The sequence below is a fragment of the Ziziphus jujuba genome, chromosome 2 (assembly GCF_031755915.1).
Source record: "Ziziphus jujuba cultivar Dongzao chromosome 2, ASM3175591v1".
NCBI lineage: Eukaryota > Viridiplantae > Streptophyta > Magnoliopsida > Rosales > Rhamnaceae > Ziziphus > Ziziphus jujuba.
In genome coordinates, this window is record NC_083380.1 from 19,666,409 (window position 1) to 19,681,854 (window position 15,446).

The 15,446-nt window shown below is 55.6% G+C and overlaps 51 non-coding genes across 51 annotated transcripts; all 51 read right to left on the minus strand.

The window, feature by feature from the left end:
- Positions 1-185: 185 nt before the first annotated feature.
- LOC132802190 (5S ribosomal RNA) lies at positions 186-304 on the minus strand. Its single transcript, XR_009637313.1, has one exon. It is a non-coding gene; the product is annotated as a 5S ribosomal RNA (ribosomal RNA).
- Positions 305-485: 181 nt separating this feature from the next.
- On the minus strand, positions 486-604 carry LOC132802521 (5S ribosomal RNA). The gene has a single exon (XR_009637645.1). It is a non-coding gene; the product is annotated as a 5S ribosomal RNA (ribosomal RNA).
- A 187-nt stretch (positions 605-791) lies between these two features.
- LOC132802596 (5S ribosomal RNA) lies at positions 792-910 on the minus strand. Its single transcript, XR_009637723.1, has one exon. It is a non-coding gene; the product is annotated as a 5S ribosomal RNA (ribosomal RNA).
- Positions 911-1,096: 186 nt separating this feature from the next.
- Positions 1,097-1,215, minus strand: LOC132801856 (5S ribosomal RNA). The gene has a single exon (XR_009636977.1). It is a non-coding gene; the product is annotated as a 5S ribosomal RNA (ribosomal RNA).
- Positions 1,216-1,397: 182 nt separating this feature from the next.
- On the minus strand, positions 1,398-1,516 carry LOC132802445 (5S ribosomal RNA). The gene has a single exon (XR_009637569.1). It is a non-coding gene; the product is annotated as a 5S ribosomal RNA (ribosomal RNA).
- A 186-nt stretch (positions 1,517-1,702) lies between these two features.
- LOC132802450 (5S ribosomal RNA) lies at positions 1,703-1,821 on the minus strand. Its single transcript, XR_009637574.1, has one exon. It is a non-coding gene; the product is annotated as a 5S ribosomal RNA (ribosomal RNA).
- Positions 1,822-2,009: 188 nt separating this feature from the next.
- On the minus strand, positions 2,010-2,128 carry LOC132801776 (5S ribosomal RNA). The gene has a single exon (XR_009636897.1). It is a non-coding gene; the product is annotated as a 5S ribosomal RNA (ribosomal RNA).
- A 181-nt stretch (positions 2,129-2,309) lies between these two features.
- Positions 2,310-2,428, minus strand: LOC132802455 (5S ribosomal RNA). The gene has a single exon (XR_009637579.1). It is a non-coding gene; the product is annotated as a 5S ribosomal RNA (ribosomal RNA).
- Positions 2,429-2,609: 181 nt separating this feature from the next.
- Positions 2,610-2,728, minus strand: LOC132802229 (5S ribosomal RNA). The gene has a single exon (XR_009637352.1). It is a non-coding gene; the product is annotated as a 5S ribosomal RNA (ribosomal RNA).
- A 182-nt stretch (positions 2,729-2,910) lies between these two features.
- Positions 2,911-3,029, minus strand: LOC132802191 (5S ribosomal RNA). The gene has a single exon (XR_009637314.1). It is a non-coding gene; the product is annotated as a 5S ribosomal RNA (ribosomal RNA).
- A 181-nt stretch (positions 3,030-3,210) lies between these two features.
- On the minus strand, positions 3,211-3,329 carry LOC132802230 (5S ribosomal RNA). Its single transcript, XR_009637353.1, has one exon. It is a non-coding gene; the product is annotated as a 5S ribosomal RNA (ribosomal RNA).
- A 187-nt stretch (positions 3,330-3,516) lies between these two features.
- LOC132802506 (5S ribosomal RNA) lies at positions 3,517-3,635 on the minus strand. The gene has a single exon (XR_009637630.1). It is a non-coding gene; the product is annotated as a 5S ribosomal RNA (ribosomal RNA).
- Positions 3,636-3,816: 181 nt separating this feature from the next.
- LOC132802231 (5S ribosomal RNA) lies at positions 3,817-3,935 on the minus strand. Its single transcript, XR_009637354.1, has one exon. It is a non-coding gene; the product is annotated as a 5S ribosomal RNA (ribosomal RNA).
- Positions 3,936-4,117: 182 nt separating this feature from the next.
- On the minus strand, positions 4,118-4,236 carry LOC132802192 (5S ribosomal RNA). The gene has a single exon (XR_009637315.1). It is a non-coding gene; the product is annotated as a 5S ribosomal RNA (ribosomal RNA).
- A 186-nt stretch (positions 4,237-4,422) lies between these two features.
- LOC132802047 (5S ribosomal RNA) lies at positions 4,423-4,541 on the minus strand. The gene has a single exon (XR_009637168.1). It is a non-coding gene; the product is annotated as a 5S ribosomal RNA (ribosomal RNA).
- A 181-nt stretch (positions 4,542-4,722) lies between these two features.
- Positions 4,723-4,841, minus strand: LOC132802522 (5S ribosomal RNA). The gene has a single exon (XR_009637646.1). It is a non-coding gene; the product is annotated as a 5S ribosomal RNA (ribosomal RNA).
- Positions 4,842-5,028: 187 nt separating this feature from the next.
- LOC132802597 (5S ribosomal RNA) lies at positions 5,029-5,147 on the minus strand. The gene has a single exon (XR_009637724.1). It is a non-coding gene; the product is annotated as a 5S ribosomal RNA (ribosomal RNA).
- A 186-nt stretch (positions 5,148-5,333) lies between these two features.
- LOC132801857 (5S ribosomal RNA) lies at positions 5,334-5,452 on the minus strand. The gene has a single exon (XR_009636978.1). It is a non-coding gene; the product is annotated as a 5S ribosomal RNA (ribosomal RNA).
- A 182-nt stretch (positions 5,453-5,634) lies between these two features.
- Positions 5,635-5,753, minus strand: LOC132802446 (5S ribosomal RNA). The gene has a single exon (XR_009637570.1). It is a non-coding gene; the product is annotated as a 5S ribosomal RNA (ribosomal RNA).
- A 182-nt stretch (positions 5,754-5,935) lies between these two features.
- On the minus strand, positions 5,936-6,054 carry LOC132802611 (5S ribosomal RNA). The gene has a single exon (XR_009637738.1). It is a non-coding gene; the product is annotated as a 5S ribosomal RNA (ribosomal RNA).
- A 182-nt stretch (positions 6,055-6,236) lies between these two features.
- Positions 6,237-6,355, minus strand: LOC132802078 (5S ribosomal RNA). The gene has a single exon (XR_009637199.1). It is a non-coding gene; the product is annotated as a 5S ribosomal RNA (ribosomal RNA).
- Positions 6,356-6,536: 181 nt separating this feature from the next.
- On the minus strand, positions 6,537-6,655 carry LOC132802233 (5S ribosomal RNA). Its single transcript, XR_009637356.1, has one exon. It is a non-coding gene; the product is annotated as a 5S ribosomal RNA (ribosomal RNA).
- Positions 6,656-6,837: 182 nt separating this feature from the next.
- Positions 6,838-6,956, minus strand: LOC132802193 (5S ribosomal RNA). The gene has a single exon (XR_009637316.1). It is a non-coding gene; the product is annotated as a 5S ribosomal RNA (ribosomal RNA).
- Positions 6,957-7,142: 186 nt separating this feature from the next.
- On the minus strand, positions 7,143-7,261 carry LOC132802245 (5S ribosomal RNA). The gene has a single exon (XR_009637368.1). It is a non-coding gene; the product is annotated as a 5S ribosomal RNA (ribosomal RNA).
- Positions 7,262-7,442: 181 nt separating this feature from the next.
- On the minus strand, positions 7,443-7,561 carry LOC132802234 (5S ribosomal RNA). Its single transcript, XR_009637357.1, has one exon. It is a non-coding gene; the product is annotated as a 5S ribosomal RNA (ribosomal RNA).
- Positions 7,562-7,748: 187 nt separating this feature from the next.
- LOC132802329 (5S ribosomal RNA) lies at positions 7,749-7,867 on the minus strand. The gene has a single exon (XR_009637453.1). It is a non-coding gene; the product is annotated as a 5S ribosomal RNA (ribosomal RNA).
- Positions 7,868-8,051: 184 nt separating this feature from the next.
- LOC132802168 (5S ribosomal RNA) lies at positions 8,052-8,170 on the minus strand. Its single transcript, XR_009637292.1, has one exon. It is a non-coding gene; the product is annotated as a 5S ribosomal RNA (ribosomal RNA).
- A 186-nt stretch (positions 8,171-8,356) lies between these two features.
- On the minus strand, positions 8,357-8,475 carry LOC132802587 (5S ribosomal RNA). The gene has a single exon (XR_009637714.1). It is a non-coding gene; the product is annotated as a 5S ribosomal RNA (ribosomal RNA).
- A 183-nt stretch (positions 8,476-8,658) lies between these two features.
- On the minus strand, positions 8,659-8,777 carry LOC132802571 (5S ribosomal RNA). Its single transcript, XR_009637698.1, has one exon. It is a non-coding gene; the product is annotated as a 5S ribosomal RNA (ribosomal RNA).
- Positions 8,778-8,964: 187 nt separating this feature from the next.
- Positions 8,965-9,083, minus strand: LOC132802095 (5S ribosomal RNA). Its single transcript, XR_009637216.1, has one exon. It is a non-coding gene; the product is annotated as a 5S ribosomal RNA (ribosomal RNA).
- A 181-nt stretch (positions 9,084-9,264) lies between these two features.
- LOC132802473 (5S ribosomal RNA) lies at positions 9,265-9,383 on the minus strand. The gene has a single exon (XR_009637597.1). It is a non-coding gene; the product is annotated as a 5S ribosomal RNA (ribosomal RNA).
- Positions 9,384-9,567: 184 nt separating this feature from the next.
- Positions 9,568-9,686, minus strand: LOC132802030 (5S ribosomal RNA). The gene has a single exon (XR_009637151.1). It is a non-coding gene; the product is annotated as a 5S ribosomal RNA (ribosomal RNA).
- Positions 9,687-9,869: 183 nt separating this feature from the next.
- On the minus strand, positions 9,870-9,988 carry LOC132802519 (5S ribosomal RNA). The gene has a single exon (XR_009637643.1). It is a non-coding gene; the product is annotated as a 5S ribosomal RNA (ribosomal RNA).
- A 187-nt stretch (positions 9,989-10,175) lies between these two features.
- LOC132802096 (5S ribosomal RNA) lies at positions 10,176-10,294 on the minus strand. Its single transcript, XR_009637217.1, has one exon. It is a non-coding gene; the product is annotated as a 5S ribosomal RNA (ribosomal RNA).
- Positions 10,295-10,475: 181 nt separating this feature from the next.
- Positions 10,476-10,594, minus strand: LOC132802171 (5S ribosomal RNA). Its single transcript, XR_009637295.1, has one exon. It is a non-coding gene; the product is annotated as a 5S ribosomal RNA (ribosomal RNA).
- A 187-nt stretch (positions 10,595-10,781) lies between these two features.
- Positions 10,782-10,900, minus strand: LOC132802443 (5S ribosomal RNA). The gene has a single exon (XR_009637567.1). It is a non-coding gene; the product is annotated as a 5S ribosomal RNA (ribosomal RNA).
- A 181-nt stretch (positions 10,901-11,081) lies between these two features.
- Positions 11,082-11,200, minus strand: LOC132802085 (5S ribosomal RNA). The gene has a single exon (XR_009637206.1). It is a non-coding gene; the product is annotated as a 5S ribosomal RNA (ribosomal RNA).
- A 185-nt stretch (positions 11,201-11,385) lies between these two features.
- On the minus strand, positions 11,386-11,504 carry LOC132802648 (5S ribosomal RNA). The gene has a single exon (XR_009637775.1). It is a non-coding gene; the product is annotated as a 5S ribosomal RNA (ribosomal RNA).
- A 187-nt stretch (positions 11,505-11,691) lies between these two features.
- LOC132802690 (5S ribosomal RNA) lies at positions 11,692-11,809 on the minus strand. Its single transcript, XR_009637817.1, has one exon. It is a non-coding gene; the product is annotated as a 5S ribosomal RNA (ribosomal RNA).
- Positions 11,810-11,997: 188 nt separating this feature from the next.
- On the minus strand, positions 11,998-12,116 carry LOC132802411 (5S ribosomal RNA). The gene has a single exon (XR_009637535.1). It is a non-coding gene; the product is annotated as a 5S ribosomal RNA (ribosomal RNA).
- Positions 12,117-12,300: 184 nt separating this feature from the next.
- On the minus strand, positions 12,301-12,419 carry LOC132802330 (5S ribosomal RNA). Its single transcript, XR_009637454.1, has one exon. It is a non-coding gene; the product is annotated as a 5S ribosomal RNA (ribosomal RNA).
- Positions 12,420-12,600: 181 nt separating this feature from the next.
- On the minus strand, positions 12,601-12,719 carry LOC132802235 (5S ribosomal RNA). Its single transcript, XR_009637358.1, has one exon. It is a non-coding gene; the product is annotated as a 5S ribosomal RNA (ribosomal RNA).
- Positions 12,720-12,907: 188 nt separating this feature from the next.
- LOC132801515 (5S ribosomal RNA) lies at positions 12,908-13,026 on the minus strand. The gene has a single exon (XR_009636631.1). It is a non-coding gene; the product is annotated as a 5S ribosomal RNA (ribosomal RNA).
- A 181-nt stretch (positions 13,027-13,207) lies between these two features.
- On the minus strand, positions 13,208-13,326 carry LOC132802456 (5S ribosomal RNA). The gene has a single exon (XR_009637580.1). It is a non-coding gene; the product is annotated as a 5S ribosomal RNA (ribosomal RNA).
- A 181-nt stretch (positions 13,327-13,507) lies between these two features.
- On the minus strand, positions 13,508-13,626 carry LOC132802236 (5S ribosomal RNA). The gene has a single exon (XR_009637359.1). It is a non-coding gene; the product is annotated as a 5S ribosomal RNA (ribosomal RNA).
- A 182-nt stretch (positions 13,627-13,808) lies between these two features.
- On the minus strand, positions 13,809-13,927 carry LOC132802194 (5S ribosomal RNA). Its single transcript, XR_009637317.1, has one exon. It is a non-coding gene; the product is annotated as a 5S ribosomal RNA (ribosomal RNA).
- A 181-nt stretch (positions 13,928-14,108) lies between these two features.
- Positions 14,109-14,227, minus strand: LOC132802237 (5S ribosomal RNA). The gene has a single exon (XR_009637360.1). It is a non-coding gene; the product is annotated as a 5S ribosomal RNA (ribosomal RNA).
- A 187-nt stretch (positions 14,228-14,414) lies between these two features.
- On the minus strand, positions 14,415-14,533 carry LOC132802507 (5S ribosomal RNA). Its single transcript, XR_009637631.1, has one exon. It is a non-coding gene; the product is annotated as a 5S ribosomal RNA (ribosomal RNA).
- Positions 14,534-14,714: 181 nt separating this feature from the next.
- On the minus strand, positions 14,715-14,833 carry LOC132802238 (5S ribosomal RNA). Its single transcript, XR_009637361.1, has one exon. It is a non-coding gene; the product is annotated as a 5S ribosomal RNA (ribosomal RNA).
- A 182-nt stretch (positions 14,834-15,015) lies between these two features.
- On the minus strand, positions 15,016-15,134 carry LOC132802195 (5S ribosomal RNA). Its single transcript, XR_009637318.1, has one exon. It is a non-coding gene; the product is annotated as a 5S ribosomal RNA (ribosomal RNA).
- Positions 15,135-15,320: 186 nt separating this feature from the next.
- On the minus strand, positions 15,321-15,439 carry LOC132802048 (5S ribosomal RNA). Its single transcript, XR_009637169.1, has one exon. It is a non-coding gene; the product is annotated as a 5S ribosomal RNA (ribosomal RNA).
- Positions 15,440-15,446: the final 7 nt, after the last annotated feature.

Genomic DNA, 15,446 nt, shown 5'->3' on the forward strand with positions numbered 1-15,446 from the left:
ACATGGTGATGCTAAAGAATGGATATAAGGAAAAGAAGCAGCGCAGCAGGTCCGCATGCGTTCGGCGCGATCCGGGCAGCGGCATCGATGCACCGGCCCACCGAGCGTGTTCCCTCGGTCGGGCCGGGAGAAAAGGGAAACTCCGAGGGTGAAAGGCACGGGGAAGGAGAGGAAAAAAAAAAAAAAGGGTGCAACACGAGGACTTCCCAGGAGGTCACCGATCCTAGTACTACTCTCGCCCAAGCACGCTTAACTTCGAAGTTCTGATGGGATCCGGTGCATTAGTGCTGGTATGATCGCACCCGACATGGTGATGCTAAAGAATGGATATAAGGAAAAGAAGCAGCGCAGCAGGTCCGCATGCGTTCGGCGCGATCCGGGCAGCGGCATCGATGCACCGGCACACCGAGCGAGTTCCCTCGGTCGGGCCGGGAGAAAAGGGAAACTCCGAGGGTGAAAGGCGCAGCGAAAGAGAGGAAAAAAAAAGGGTGCAACACGAGGACTTCCCACGAGGTCACCCATCCTAGTACTACTCTCGCCCAAGCACGCATAACTTCGTAGTTCTGATGGGATCCGATGCATTAGTGCTGGTATGATCGCACCCGACATGGCGATGCTAAAGAATGGATATAAGGAAAAGAAGCAGCGCAGCAGGTCCGCATGCGTTCGGCGCGATCCGGGCAGCGGCATCGATACACCGGGACACCGAGCGAGTTCCCTCGGTCGGGCCCGGAGAAAAGGGAAACTCCGAGGGTGAAAGGCGCGGGCAAAGAGAGGAAAAAAAAAAAAAAAGGGTGCAACACGAGGACTTCCCAGGAGGTCACCCATCCTAGTACTACACTTGCCCAAGCACGCTTAAATTCGGAGTTCTGATGGGATCCGGTGCATTAGTTCTGGTCTGATCGCACCCGACATGGTGATGCTAAAGAATGGATATAAGGAAAAGAAGCAGCGCAGCAGGTCCGCATGCGTTCGGCGCGATCCGGGCAGCGGCATCGATGCACCGGCACACCGAGCGAGTTCCCTCGGTCGGGCCCGGAGAAAAGGGAAACTCCGAGGGTGAAAGGCGCGGACAAAGAGAGGAAAAAAAAAAAAAAGGGTGCAACACGAGGACTTCCCAGGAGGTCACCCATCCTAGTACTACACTTGCCCAAGCACGCTTAACTTCGGAGTTCTGATGGGATCCGGTGCATTAGTGCTGGTATGATCGCACCCGACATGGTGATGCTAAAGAATGGATATAAGGAAAAGAAGCAGCGCAGCAGCTCCGCATGCGTTCGGCGCGATCCGGGCAGCGGCATCGATGCACCGGCACATCGAGCGAGTTCCCTCTGTCGGGCCCGGAGAAAAGGGAAACTCCGAGGGTGAAAGGCGCAGCGAAAGAGAGGAAAAAAAAAAGGGTGCAACACGAGTACTTCCCAGGAGGTCACCGATCCTAGTACTACTCTCGCCCAAGCACGCTTAACTTCGGGGTTCTGATGGGATCCGGTGCATTAGTGCTGGTATGATCGCACCCGACATGGTGATGCTAAAGAATGGATATAAGGAAAAGAAGCAGCGCAGCAGTTCCGCATGCGTTCGGCGCGATCCGGGCAGCGGCATCGATACACCGGGACACCGAGCGAGTTCCCTCGGTCGGGCCCGGAGAAAAGGGAAACTCCGAGGGTGAAAGGCGCGGGCAAAGAGAGGAAAAAAAAAAAAAAGGGTGCAACACGAGGACTTCCCAGGAGGTCACCCATCCTAGTACTACACTTGCCCAAGCACGCTTAAATTCGGAGTTCTGATGGGATCCGATGCATTAGTGCTGGTATGATCGCACCCGACATGGCGATGCTAAAGAATGGATATAAGGAAAAGAAGCAGCGCAGCAGGTCCGCATGCGTTCGGCGCGATCCGGGCAGCGGCATCGATGCACCGGCCCACCGAGCGTGTTCCCTCGGTCGGGCCGGGAGAAAAGGGAAACTCGGAGGGTGAAAGGCGCGGGGAAGGAGAGGAAAAAAAAAAAAAAAGGGGTGCAACACGAGGACTTCCCAGGAGGTCACCCATTCTAGTACTACTCTCGCCCAAGCACGCTTAACTTCAGAGTTCTGATGGGATCCGGTGCATTAGTGCTGGTATGATCGCACCCGACATGGTGATGCTAAAGAATGGATATAAGGAAAAGAAGCAGCGCAGCAGCTCTGAATGCATTCGGCGCGATCCGGGCAGCGGCATCGATGCACCGGCACACCGAGCGAGTTCCCTCGGTCGGGCCGGGAGAAAAGGGAAACTCCGAGGGTGAAAGGCGCAGCGAAAGAGAGGAAAAAAAAAGGGTGCAACACGAGGACTTCCTAGGAGGTCACCCATCCTAGTACTACTCTCGCCCAAGCACGCTTAACTTCGTAGTTCTGATGGGATCCGATGCATTAGTGCTGGTATGATCACACCCGACATGGCGATGCTAAAGAATGGATATAAGGAAAAGAAGCAGCGCAGCAGGTCCGCATGCGTTCGGCGCGATCCCGGCAGCGGCATCGATGCACCGGCACACCGAGCGAGTTCCCTCGGTCGGGCCGGGAGAAAAGGGAAACTCCGAGGGTGAAAGGCGCAGCGAAAGAGAGGAAAAAAAAAGGGTGCAACACGAGGACTTCCCACGAGGTCACCCATCCTAGTACTACTCTCGCCCAAGCACGCTTAACTTCGTAGTTCTGATGGGATCCGATGCATTAGTGCTGGTATGATCGCACCCGACATGGCGATGCTAAAGAATGGATATAAGGAAAAGAAGCAGCGCAGCAGCTCCGCATGCGTTCGGCCCGATCCGGGCAGCGGCATCGATGCACCGGCACACCGAGCGAGTTCCCTCGGTCGGGCCCGGAGAAAAGGGAAACTCCGAGGGTGAAAGGCGCAGCGAAAGAGAGGAAAAAAAAAAGGGTGCAACACGAGGACTTCCCAGGAGGTCACCGATCCTAGTACTACTCTCGCCCAAGCACGCTTAACTTCGAAGTTCTGATGGGATCCGGTGCATTAGTGCTGGTATGATCGCACCCGACATGGTGATGCTAAAGAATGGATATAAGGAAAAGAAGCAGCGCAGCAGGTCCGCATGCGTTCGGCGCGATCCGGGCAGCGGCATCGATGCACCGGCACACCGAGCGAGTTCCCTCGGTCGGGCCGGGACAAAAGGGAAACTCCGAGGGTGAAAGGCGCAGCGAAAGAGAGGAAAAAAAAAGGGTGCAACACGAGGACTTCCCACGAGGTCACCCATCCTAGTACTACTCTCGCCCAAGCACGCTTAACTTCGTAGTTCTGATGGGATCCGATGCATTAGTGCTGGTATGATCGCACCCGACATGGCGATGCTAAAGAATGGATATAAGGAAAAGAAGCAGCGCAGCAGGTCCGCATGCGTTCGGCGCGATCCGGGCAGCGGCATCGATGCACCGGGACACCGAGCGAGTTCCCTCGGTCGGGCCCGGAGAAAAGGGAAACTCCGAGGGTGAAAGGCGCGGGCAAAGAGAGGAAAAAAAAAAAAAAAGGGTGCAACACGAGGACTTCCCAGGAGGTCACCCATCCTAGTACTACACTTGCCCAAGCACGCTTCACTTCGGAGTTCTGATGGGATCCGGTGCATTAGTTCTGGTCTGATCGCACCCGACATGGTGATGCTAAAGAATGGATATAAGGAAAAGAAGCAGCGCAGCAGGTCCGCATGCGTTCGGCGCGATCCGGGCAGCGGCATCGATGCACCGGCACACCGAGCGAGTTCCCTCGGTCGGGCCCGGAGAAAAGGGAAACTCCGAGGGTGAAAGGCGCAGCGAAAGAGAGGAAAAAAAAAGGGTGCAACACGAGGACTTCCCACGAGGTCACCCATCCTAGTACTACTCTCGCCCAAGCACGCTTAACTTCGTAGTTCTGATGGGATCCGATGCATTAGTGCTGGTATGATCGCACCCGACATGGCGATGCTAAAGAATGGATATAAGGAAAAGAAGCAGCGCAGCAGCTCCGCATGCGTTCGGCCCGATCCGGGCAGCGGCATCGATGCACCGGCACACCGAGCGAGTTCCCTCGGTCGGGCCCGGAGAAAAGGGAAACTCCGAGGGTGAAAGGCGCAGCGAAAGAGAGGAAAAAAAAAAGGGTGCAACACGAGGACTTCCCAGGAGGTCACCGATCCTAGTACTACTCTCGCCCAAGCACGCTTAACTTCGAAGTTCTGATGGGATCCGGTGCATTAGTGCTGGTATGATCGCACCCGACATGGTGATGCTAAAGAATGGATATAAGGAAAAGAAGCAGCGCAGCAGGTCCGCATGCGTTCGGCGCGATCCGGGCAGCGGCATCGATGCACCGGCCCACCGAGCGTGTTCCCTCGGTCGGGCCGGGAGAAAAGGGAAACTCCGAGGGTGAAAGGCACGGGGAAGGAGAGGAAAAAAAAAAAAAAGGGTGCAACACGAGGACTTCCCAGAAGGTCACCCATCCTAGTACTACTCTCGCTCAAGCACGCTTAACTTCGGAGTTCTAATGGGATCCGGTGCATTAGTGCTGGTATGATCGCACCCGACATGGTGATGCTAAAGAATGGATATAAGGAAAAGAAGCGGCGCAGCAGCTCTGAATGCGTTCGGCGCGATCCGGGCAGCGGCATCGATGCACCGGCACACCGAGCGAGTTCCCTCGGTCGGGCCGGGAGAAAAGGGAAACTCCGAGGGTGAAAGGCGCAGCGAAAGAGAGGAAAAAAAAAGGGTGCAACACGAGGACTTCCCACGAGGTCACCCATCCTAGTACTACTCTCGCCCAAGCACGCATAACTTCGTAGTTCTGATGGGATCCGATGCATTAGTGCTGGTATGATCGCACCCGACATGGCGATGCTAAAGAATGGATATAAGGAAAAGAAGCAGCGCAGCAGGTCCGCATGCGTTCGGCGCGATCCGGGCAGCGGCATCGATACACCGGGACACCGAGCGAGTTCCCTCGGTCGGGCCCGGAGAAAAGGGAAACTCCGAGGGTGAAAGGCGCGGGCAAAGAGAGGAAAAAAAAAAAAAAAGGGTGCAACACGAGGACTTCCCAGGAGGTCACCCATCCTAGTACTACACTTGCCCAAGCACGCTTAAATTCGGAGTTCTGATGGGATCCGGTGCATTAGTTCTGGTCTGATCGCACCCGACATGGTGATGCTAAAGAATGGATATAAGGAAAAGAAGCAGCGCAGCAGGTCCGCATGCGTTCGGCGCGATCCGGGCAGCGGCATCGATGCACCGGCACACCGAGCGAGTTCCCTCGGTCGGGCCCGGAGAAAAGGGAAACTCCGAGGGTGAAAGGCGCGGACAAAGAGAGGAAAAAAAAAAAAAAGGGTGCAACACGAGGACTTCCCAGGAGGTCACCCATCCTAGTACTACACTTGCCCAAGCACGCTTAACTTCGGAGTTCTGATGGGATCCGGTGCATTAGTGCTGGTATGATCGCACCCGACATGGTGATGCTAAAGAATGGATATAAGGAAAAGAAGCAGCGCAGCAGCTCCGCATGCGTTCGGCGCGATCCGGGCAGCGGCATCGATGCACCGGCACATCGAGCGAGTTCCCTCTGTCGGGCCCGGAGAAAAGGGAAACTCCGAGGGTGAAAGGCGCAGCGAAAGAGAGGAAAAAAAAAAGGGTGCAACACGAGTACTTCCCAGGAGGTCACCGATCCTAGTACTACTCTCGCCCAAGCACGCTTAACTTCGGGGTTCTGATGGGATCCGGTGCATTAGTGCTGGTATGATCGCACCCGACATGGTGATGCTAAAGAATGGATATAAGGAAAAGAAGCAGCGCAGCAGTTCCGCATGCGTTCGGCGCGATCCGGGCAGCGGCATCGATGCACCGGCACACCGAGCGAGTTCCCTCGGTCGGGCCGGGAGAAAAGGGAAACTCCGAGGGTGAAAGGCGCGGCGAAAGAGAGGAAAAAAAAAAAGGTGCAACAGGAGGACTTCCCAGGAGGTCACCCATCCTAGTACTACTCTCGCCCAAGCACGCTTAACTTCGTAGTTCTGATGGGATCCGATGCATTAGTGCTGGTATGATCGCACCCGACATGGCGATGCAAAAGAATGGATATAAGGAAAAGAAGCAGCGCAGCAGGTCCGCATGCGTTCGGCGCGATCCGGGCAGCGGCATCGATGCACCGGCACACCGAGCGAGTTCCCTCGGTCGGGCCGGGAGAAAAGGGAAACTCCGAGGGTGAAAGGCGCGGCGAAAGAGAGGAAAAAAAAAAAGGTGCAACACGAGGACTTCCCAGGAGGTCACCCATCCTAGTACTACTCTCGCCCAAGCACGCTTAACTTCGAAGTTCTGATGGGATCCGGTGCATTAGTGCTAGTATGATCGCACCCGACATGGTGATGCTAAAGAATGGATATAAGGAAAAGAAGCAGCGCAGCAGTTCCGCATGCGTTCGGCGCGATCCGGGCAGCGGCATCGATGCACCGGCACACCGAGCGAGTTCCCTCGGTCGGGCCGGGAGAAAAGGGAAACTCCGAGGGTGAAAGGCGCAGCGAAAGAGAGGAAAAAAAAAGGGTGCAACACGAGGACTTCCCACGAGGTCACCCATCCTAGTACTACTCTCGCCCAAGCACGCTTAACTTCGTAGTTCTGATGGGATCCGATGCATTAGTGCTGGTATGATCGCACCCGACATGGCGATGCTAAAGAATGGATATAAGGAAAAGAAGCAGCGCAGCAGCTCCGCATGCGTTCGGCCCGATCCGGGCAGCGGCATCGATGCACCGGCACACCGAGCGAGTTCCCTCGGTCGGGCCCGGAGAAAAGGGAAACTCCGAGGGTGAAAGGCGCAGCGAAAGAGAGGAAAAAAAAAAGGGTGCAACACGAGGACTTCCCAGGAGGTCACCGATCCTAGTACTACTCTCGCCCAAGCACGCTTAACTTCGAAGTTCTGATGGGATCCGGTGCATTAGTGCTGGTATGATCGCACCCGACATGGTGATGCTAAAGAATGGATATAAGGAAAAGAAGCAGCGCAGCAGGTCCGCATGCGTTCGGCGCGATCCGGGCAGCGGCATCGATGCACCGGCCCACCGAGCGTGTTCCCTCGGTCGGGCCGGGAGAAAAGGGAAACTCCGAGGGTGAAAGGCACGGGGAAGGAGAGGAAAAAAAAAAAAAAGGGTGCAACACGAGGACTTCCCAGAAGGTCACCCATCCTAGTACTACTCTCGCTCAAGCACGCTTAACTTCGAAGTTCTAATGGGATCCGGTGCATTAGTGCTGGTATGATCGCACCCGACATGGTGATGCTAAAGAATGGATATAAGGAAAAGAAGCGGCGCAGCAGCTCTGAATGCGTTCGGCGCGATCCGGGCAGCGGCATCGATGCACCGGCACACCGAGCGAGTTCCCTCGGTCGGGCCGGGAGAAAAGGGAAACTCCGAGGGTGAAAGGCGCAGCGAAAGAGAGGAAAAAAAAAGGGTGCAACACGAGGACTTCCCACGAGGTCACCCATCCTAGTACTACTCTCGCCCAAGCACGCTTAACTTCGTAGTTCTGATGGGATCCGATGCATTAGTGCTGGTATGATCGCACCCGACATGGCGATGCTAAAGAATGGATATAAGGAAAAGAAGCAGCGCAGCAGGTCCGCATGCGTTCGGCGCGATCCGGGCAGCGGCATCGATGCACTGGGACACCGAGCGAGTTCCCTCGGTCGGGCCCGGAGAAAAGGGAAACTCCGAGGGTGAAAGGCGCGGGCAAAGAGAGGAAAAAAAAAAAAAAAGGGTGCAACACGAGGACTTCCCAGGAGGTCACCCATCCTAGTACTACACTTGCCCAAGCACGCTTAACTTCGGAGTTCTGATGGGATCCGGTGCATTAGTTCTGGTCTGATCGCACCCGACATGGTGATGCTAAAGAATGGATATAAGGAAAAGAAGCAGCGCAGCAGCTCCGCATGCGTTCGGCGCGATCCGGGCAGCGGCATCGATGCACCGGCACACCGAGCGAGTTCCCTCGATCGGGCCGGGACAAAAGGGAAACTCCGAGGGTGAAAGGCGCGAGGAAAGAGAGGAAAAAAAAAAAAGGGTGCAACACGAGGACTTCCCAGGAGGTCACCCATCCTAGTACTACTCTTGCCCAAGCACGCTTAACTTCGAAGTTCTGATGGGATCCGGTGCATTAGTGCTGATATGATCGCACCCGACATGGTGATGCTAAAGAATGGATATAAGGAAAAGAAGCAGCGCAGCAGGTACGCATGCGTTCGGCGCGATCCGGGCAGCGGCATCGATGCACCGGGACACCGAGCGAGTTCCCTCGGTCGGGGCCGGAGAAAAGGGAAACTCCGAGGGTGAAAGGCGCGGGCAAAGAGAGGAAAAAAAAAAAAAAAGGTGCAACACGAGGACTTCCCAGGACGTCACCCATCCTAGTAGTACACTTGCCCAAGCACGCTTAACTTCGGAGTTCTGATGGGATCCGGTGCATTAGTGCTGGTATGATCGCACCCGACATGGTGATGCTAAAGAATGGATATAAGGAAAAGAAGCAGCGCAGCAGCTCCGCATGCGTTCGGCGCGATCCGGGCAGCGGCATCGATGCACCGGCACACCGAGCGAGTTCCCTCGGTCGGGCCGGGACAAAAGGGAAACTCCGAGGGTGAAAGGCGCGAGGAAAGAGAGGAAAAAAAAAAAAGGTGTAACACGAGGACTTCCCAGGAGGTCACCCATCCTAGTACTACTCTTGCCCGAGCACGCTTAACTTCGAAGTTCTGATGGGATCCGGTGCATTAGTGCTGATATGATCGCACCCGACATGGTGATGCTAAAGAATGGATATAAGGAAAAGAAGCAGCGCAGCAGGTCCGCATGCGTTCGGCGCGATCCGGGCAGCGGCATCGATGCACCGGGACACCGAGCGAGTTCCCTCGGTCGGGCCCGGAGAAAAGGGAAACTCCGAGGGTGAAAGGCGCGGGCAAAGAGAGGAAAAAAAAAAAAAAAGGGTGCAACACGAGGACTTCCCAGGAGGTCACCCATCCTAGTACTACACTTGCCCAAGCACGTTTAACTTCGGAGTTCTGATGGGATCCGGTGCATTAGTGCTGGTATGATCACACCCGACATGGTGATGCTAAAGAATGGATATAAGGAAAAGAAGCAGCGCAGCAGCTCCGCATGCGTTCGGCGCGATCCGGGCGGCGGCATCGATGCACCGGCACACCGAGCGAGTTCCCTCGGTCGGGCCGGGAGAAAAGGGAAACTCCGAGGGTGAAAGTTGCAGCGAAAGAGAGGAAAAAAAAAGGGTGCAACACGAGGACTTCCCAGGAGGTCACGCATCCTAGTACTACTCTCGCCCAAGCACGCTTAACTTCGAAGTTCTGATAGGATCCGGTGCATTAGTGCTGGTATGATCGCACCCGACATGGTGATGCTAAAGAATGGATATAAGGAAAAGAAGCAGCGCAGCAGCTCCGCATGCGTTCGGCGCAATCCGGGCAGCGGCATCGATGCACCGGCACACCGAGCGAGTTCCCTCGATCGGGCCGGGACAAAAGGGAAACTCCGAGGGTGAAAGGCGCGAGGAAAGAGAGGAAAAAAAAAAAAGGGTGCAACACGAGGACTTCCCAGGAGGTCACCCATCCTAGTACTACTCTTGCCCAAGCACGCTTAACTTCGAAGTTCTGATGGGATCCGGTGCATTAGTGCTGGTATGATCGCACCCGACATGGTGATGCTAAGAATGGATATAAGGAAAAGAAGCAGCGCAGCAGGTCCGCATGCGTTCGGCGCGATCCGGGCAGCGGCATCGATGCACCGGCACACCGAGCGAGTTCCCTCGATCGGGCCGGGACAAAAGGGAAACTCCGAGGGTGAAAGGCGCGAGGAAAGAGAGGAAAAAAAAAAAAGGGTGCAACACGAGGACTTCCCAGGAGGTCACCCATCCTAGAACTACTCTTGCCCAAGCACGCTTAACTTCGAAGTTCTAATGGGATCCGGTGCATTAGTGCTGATATGATCGCACCCGACATGGTGATGCTAAAGAATGGATATAAGGAAAAGAAGCAGCGCAGCAGGTCCGCATGCGTTCGGCGCGATCCGGGCAGCGGCATCGATGCACCGGGACACCGAGCGAGTTCCCTCGGTCGGGGCCGGAGAAAAGGGAAACTCCGAGGGTGAAAGGCGCGGGCAAAGAGAGGAAAAAAAAAAAAAAAGGGTGCAACACGAGGACTTCCCAGGAGGTCACCCATCCTAGTACTACACTTGCCCAAGCACGTTTAACTTCGGAGTTCTGATGGGATCCGGTGCATTAGTGCTGGTATGATCACACCCGACATGGTGATGCTAAAGAATGGATATAAGGAAAAGAAGCAGCGCAGCAGCTCCGCATGCGTTCGGCGCGATCTGGGCAGCGGCATCGATGCACCGGCACACCGAGCGAGTTCCCTCGGTCGGGCCGGGAGAAAAGGGAAACTCCGAGGGTGAAAGTTGCAGCGAAAGAGAGGAAAAAAAAAGGGTGCAACACGAGGACTTCCCAGGAGGTCACGCATCCTAGTACTACTCTCGCCCAAGCACGCTTAACTTCGAAGTTCTGATGGGATCCGGTGCATTAGTGCTGGTATGATCGCACCCGACATGGTGATGCTAAAGAATGGATATAAGGAAAAGAAGCAGCGCAGCAGGTCCGCATGCGTTCGACGCGATCCGGGCAGCGGCATCGATGCACCGGCACACCGAGCGAGTTCCCTCGGTCGGGCCCGGAGAAAAGGGAAACTCCGAGGGTGAAAGGCGCGGGCAAAGAGAGGAAAAAAAAAAAAAAAGGGTGCAACACGAGGACTTCCCAGGACGTCACCCATCCTAGTACTACACTTGCCCAAGCACGCTTAACTTCGGAGTTCTGATGGGATCCGGTGAATTAGTGCTGGTATGATCGCACCCGCCATGGTGATGCTAAAGAATGGATATAAGGAAAAGAAGCAGCGCAGCAGCTCCGCATGCGTTCGGCGCGATCCGGGCAGCGGCATCGATGCACCGGCACACCGAGCGAGTTCCCTCGGTCGGGCCGGGAGAAAAGGGAAACTCCGAGGATGAAAGGCGCGGCGAAAGAGAGGAAAAAAAAAGGGTGCAACACGAGGACTTCCCAGGAGGTCACCCATCCTAGTACTACTCTCGCCCAAGCACGCTTAACTTCGAAGTTCTGATGGGAACCGGTGCATTAGTGCTGGTATGATCGCACCCGACATGGTGATGCTGAAGAATGGATATAAGGAAAAGAAGCAGCGCAGCAGGTCCGCATGCGTTCGGCGCGATCCGGGCAGCGGCATCGATGCACCGGGACACCGAGCGAGTTCCCTCGGTCGGGCCGGGAGAAAAGGGAAACTCCGAGGGTTAAAGGCGTGGGGAAGGAGAGGAAAAAAAAAAAAGGGGTGCAACACGAGTACTTCCCAGGAGGTCACCCATCCTAGTACTACTCTCGCCCAAGCACGCTTAACTTCGAAGTTCTGATAGGATCCGGTGCATTAGTTCTGTTCTGATCGCACCCGACATGGTGATGCTAAAGAATGGATATAAGGAAAAGAAGCAGCGCAGCAGGTCCGCATGCGTTCGGCGTGATCCGGGCAGCGGCATCGATGCACCGGCACACCGAGCGAGTTCCCTCGGTCGGGCCGGGACAAAAGGGAAACTCCGAGGGTTAAAGGCGCGGGCAAAGAGAGGAAAAAAAAAAAAAAAAGGTGCAACATGAGGACTTCCCAGGAGGTCACCCATCCTAGTACTACTCTCGCCAAGCACGCTTAACTTCGAAGTTCTGATGGGATCCGGTGCATTAGTTCTGGTCTGATCGCACCCGACATGGTGATGCTAAAGAATGGATATAAGGAAAAGAAGCAGCGCAGCAGGTCCGCATGCGTTCGGCGTGATCCGGGCAGCGGCATCGATGAACCGGCCCACCGAGCGAGTTCCCTCGGTCGGGCCGGGACAAAAGGGAAACTCCGAGGGTGAAAGGCGCGGGGAAGGAGAGGAAAAAAAAAAAAAAAAGGGTGCAACACGAGGACTTCCCAGGAGGACACCCATCCTAGTACTACTCTCGCCCAAGCACGCTTAACTTCGAAGTTCTGATGGGATCCGGTGCATTAGTTCTGGTCTGATCGCACCCGACATGGTGATGCTAAAGAATGGATATAAGGAAAAGAAGCAGCGCAGCAGGTCCGCATGCGTTCGGCGTGATCCGGGCAGCGGCATCTATGCACCGGCCCACCGAGCGAGTTCCCTCGGTCGGGCCGGGACAAAAGGGAAACTCCGAGGGTGAAAGGCGCGGGGAAAGAGAGGAAAAAAAAAAAAGGGTGCAACACGAGGACTTCCCAGGAGGTCACCCATCCTAGTACTACACTTGCCCAAGCACGCTTAACTTCGGAGTTCTGATGGGATCCGGTGCATTAGTTCTGGTCTGATCGCACCCGACATGGTGATGCTAAAGAATGGATATAAGGAAAAGAAGCAGCGCAGCAGGTCCGCATGCGTTCGGCGCGATCCGGGCAGCGGCATCGATGCACCGGCACACCGAGCGAGTTCCCTCGGTCGGGCCCGGAGAAAAGGGAAACTCCGAGGGTGAAAGGCGCAGCGAAAGAGAGGAAAAAAAAAGGGTGCAACACGAGGACTTCCCACGAGGTCACCCATCCTAGTACTACTCTCGCCCAAGCACGCTTAACTTCGTAGTTCTGATGGGATCCGATGCATTAGTGCTGGTATGATCGCACCCGACATGGCGATGCTAAAGAATGGATATAAGGAAAAGAAGCAGCGCAGCAGGTCCGCATGCGTTCGGCGCGATCCGGGCAGCGGCATCGATGCACCGGCCCACCGAGCGTGTTCCCTCGGTCGGGCCGGGAGAAAAGGGAAACTCGGAGGGTGAAAGGCGCGGGGAAGGAGAGGAAAAAAAAAAAAAAAGGGGTGCAACACGAGGACTTCCCAGGAGGTCACCCATCCTAGTACTACTCTCGCCCAAGCACGCTTAACTTCAGAGTTCTGATGGGATCCGGTGCATTAGTGCTGGTATGATCGCACCCGACATGGTGATGCTAAAGAATGGATATAAGGAAAAGAAGCAGCGCAGCAGCTCTGAATGCATTCGGCGCGATCCGGGCAGCGGCATCGATGCACCGGCACACCGAGCGAGTTCCCTCGGTCGGGCCGGGAGAAAAGGGAAACTCCGAGGGTGAAAGGCGCAGCGAAAGAGAGGAAAAAAAAAGGGTGCAACACGAGGACTTCCTAGGAGGTCACCCATCCTAGTACTACTCTCGCCCAAGCACGCTTAACTTCGTAGTTCTGATGGGATCCGATGCATTAGTGCTGGTATGATCACACCCGACATGGCGATGCTAAAGAATGGATATAAGGAAAAGAAGCAGCGCAGCAGGTCCGCATGCGTTCGGCGCGATCCCGGCAGCGGCATCGATGCACCGGCACACCGAGCGAGTTCCCTCGGTCGGGCCGGGAGAAAAGGGAAACTCCGAGGGTGAAAGGCGCAGCGAAAGAGAGGAAACAAAAAGGGTGCAACACGAGGACTTCCCACGAGGTCACCCATCCTAGTACTACTCTCGCCCAAGCACGCTTAACTTCGTAGTTCTGATGGGATCCGATGCATTAGTGCTGGTATGATCGCACCCGACATGGCGATGCTAAAGAATGGATATAAGGAAAAGAAGCAGCGCAGCAGCTCCGCATGCGTTCGGCCCGATCCGGGCAGCGGCATCGATGCACCGGCACACCGAGCGAGTTCCCTCGGTCGGGCCCGGAGAAAAGGGAAACTCCGAGGGTGAAAGGCGCAGCGAAAGAGAGGAAAAAAAAAAGGGTGCAACACGAGGACTTCCCAGGAGGTCACCGATCCTAGTACTACTCTCGCCCAAGCACGCTTAACTTCGAAGTTCTGATGGGATCCGGTGCATTAGTGCTGGTATGATCGCACCCGACATGGTGATGCTAAAGAATGGATATAAGGAAAAGAAGCAGCGCAGCAGGTCCGCATGCGTTCGGCGCGATCCGGGCAGCGGCATCGATGCACCGGCACACCGAGCGAGTTCCCTCGGTCGGGCCGGGACAAAAGGGAAACTCCGAGGGTGAAAGGCGCAGCGAAAGAGAGGAAAAAAAAAGGGTGCAACACGAGGACTTCCCACGAGGTCACCCATCCTAGTACTACTCTCGCCCAAGCACGCTTAACTTCGTAGTTCTGATGGGATCCGATGCATTAGTGCTGGTATGATCGCACCCGACATGGCGATGCTAAAGAATGGATATAAGGAAAAGAAGCAGCGCAGCAGGTCCGCATGCGTTCGGCGCGATCCGGGCAGCGGCATCGATGCACCGGGACACCGAGCGAGTTCCCTCGGTCGGGCCCGGAGAAAAGGGAAACTCCGAGGGTGAAAGGCGCGGGCAAAGAGAGGAAAAAAAAAAAAAAAGGGTGCAACACGAGGACTTCCCAGGAGGTCACCCATCCTAGTACTACACTTGCCCAAGCACGCTTCACTTCGGAGTTCTGATGGGATCCGGTGCATTAGTTCTGGTCTGATCGCACCCGACATGGTGATGCTAAAGAATGGATATAAGGAAAAGAAGCAGCGCAGCAGGTCCGCATGCGTTCGGCGCGATCCGGGCAGCGGCATCGATGCACCGGCACACCGAGCGAGTTCCCTCGGTCGGGCCCGGAGAAAAGGGAAACTCCGAGGGTGAAAGGCGCAGCGAAAGAGAGGAAAAAAAAAGGGTGCAACACGAGGACTTCCCACGAGGTCACCCATCCTAGTACTACTCTCGCCCAAGCACGCTTAACTTCGTAGTTCTGATGGGATCCGATGCATTAGTGCTGGTATGATCGCACCCGACATGGCGATGCTAAAGAATGGATATAAGGAAAAGAAGCAGCGCAGCAGCTCCGCATGCGTTCGGCCCGATCCGGGCAGCGGCATCGATGCACCGGCACACCGAGCGAGTTCCCTCGGTCGGGCCCGGAGAAAAGGGAAACTCCGAGGGTGAAAGGCGCAGCGAAAGAGAGGAAAAAAAAAAGGGTGCAACACGAGGACTTCCCAGGAGGTCACCGATCCTAGTACTACTCTCGCCCAAGCACGCTTAACTTCGAAGTTCTGATGGGATCCGGTGCATTAGTGCTGGTATGATCGCACCCGACATGGTGATGCTAAAGAATGGATATAAGGAAAAGAAGCAGCGCAGCAGGTCCGCATGCGTTCGGCGCGATCCGGGCAGCGGCATCGATGCACCGGCCCACCGAGCGTGTTCCCTCGGTCGGGCCGGGAGAAAAGGGAAACTCCGAGGGTGAAAGGCACGGGGAAGGAGAGGAAAAAAAAAAAAAAGGGTGCAACACGAGGACTTCCCAGAAGGTCACCCATCCTAGTACTACTCTCGCTCAAGCACGCTTAACTTCGGAGTTCTAATGGGATCCGGTGCATTAGTGCTGGTATGATCGCACCCGACATGG